At 57.8% G+C, this 204-nt stretch overlaps 1 protein-coding gene across 1 annotated transcript in view; it reads left to right on the forward strand.

Moving 5' to 3' along the window:
- The window catches only part of MOB3B (MOB kinase activator 3B), a 214,429-nt gene that overhangs the window by 684 nt on the left and 213,541 nt on the right, over positions 1-204 (forward strand). The gene's annotated exons all lie outside the window — the stretch shown is intronic.

Below are 204 nucleotides of genomic sequence, written 5' to 3' on the forward strand. Positions count from 1 at the left end.
GGGCAAAGGACCTACAAATCCCGCGGAACCCCAGGGCCGACAACTGTCAAACGTCTGCAATCCCGCCCCTCCCTTTCCCTCTATGAGGAAAAAGGTGAAAACCCTTTAACTTTCCTTGGATTGTTCCTCCCTGCCTTGGGACCCCTCCCGGGAGGGTAAACGGCCCACCCCAGGCTCCTGCTAAGCAAGTACAGAGACCCCGAG

The sequence above is a fragment of the Myotis brandtii genome, unplaced genomic scaffold (assembly GCF_000412655.1).
Source record: "Myotis brandtii unplaced genomic scaffold, ASM41265v1 scaffold871, whole genome shotgun sequence".
Taxonomy (NCBI): Eukaryota; Metazoa; Chordata; class Mammalia; order Chiroptera; family Vespertilionidae; genus Myotis; species Myotis brandtii.